The sequence below is a fragment of the Aplysia californica genome, unplaced genomic scaffold, assembly GCF_000002075.1.
Source record: "Aplysia californica isolate F4 #8 unplaced genomic scaffold, AplCal3.0 scaffold01011, whole genome shotgun sequence".
NCBI lineage: Eukaryota > Metazoa > Mollusca > Gastropoda > Aplysiida > Aplysiidae > Aplysia > Aplysia californica.
The window spans coordinates 103,387-104,386 of record NW_004798281.1 but is presented as its reverse complement, the minus strand read 5'-3'; the positions used below and the strand labels follow the sequence as shown (position 1 = coordinate 104,386).

The following is a 1,000-nucleotide window of genomic DNA, read 5'->3' as shown; positions in this document are numbered from 1 at the left end:
GCGATAGTAACCAACCGGCCGACTTCTGTCACGAACCCACAGTTCCGCCGGCGCGTGATAATACTGTAGCGGAAGCGAGTGTCCGGATACTGGCCACAGAGTGGGAGGATATCTGGGAAACGCCTGGGCTTCCGGTGCTTGGTCTTGATAGCTCACAGCTTATCACGCTCTCGTGTCCAGGGCGATCAGAAAGGGGAAAGGTACACGTAAACTCTACTATCTGCAGTGCAGAACAGTGCAGACAGATGATTGATTCATCATATGTTGATCTCGTTATTTTTGCCCGTCTTTTCCTAGGAGATTTCCACGTCAGCCTTTTGCACTGACGTTGAATTCATTAAGTTGCCGGTCCCGGAAATGACTTTTGTTGTGTGAAGAAGGACCTCAGAAACTGTAGAATAACAACAGCAACACAAAAAAAAGAAGAACCAAAAACCCAGGAGTAGCATCGTCGTACAATGATGATATGACAATTTCAACAATTAGAATGACAGCGACAAATCAGATGACAACGGCAAAACCATTTTTAATAAGGTCTTCAAGAAGAAAAAAGAACAAGAACAAGATGAACACTAAGAACAAGAAGAAGAAAAAGAAGAAAATGAACGACGACGAAAGTAACAACAACAACTACTACAACAACAACTACAACGACGACGACGACGACGGCGACAACACCGACAAAAACATTAAAAAAGTGTATCGTCATTTTTAGTGCAATTTTGGTTCCCGATCGGACTTGCCCACTCCGAATTTAGTTGATCGCTGCAAATAATGCCGGAACTGTCTGGGGCATTTTGATATGTGCATGCATCTCATGTAAATCTTCCGTGAGCTTAATTAGAATGTGATAGGTGGCGCTCTGCCCACGCTTTAGTTGGCTCATTGCCTGAGGTGGGATGGAGAGAGAGAGGGAGAGGGAGGGAGGGAAAGAGAGACAGAGAGAGAGACAGAGAGAGAGAGAGATAGAGAGAGAGAGAGAGAGAGAGAGAAAGAGAGA

At 45.0% G+C, this 1,000-nt stretch overlaps 1 protein-coding gene across 1 annotated transcript in view; it reads right to left on the bottom strand.

Annotated features, from left to right (window-relative positions):
• The window catches only part of LOC101863220 (cytochrome P450 1A5-like), an 11,689-nt gene that overhangs the window by 2,657 nt on the left and 8,032 nt on the right, over positions 1–1,000 (bottom strand). The window lies entirely within an intron of this gene.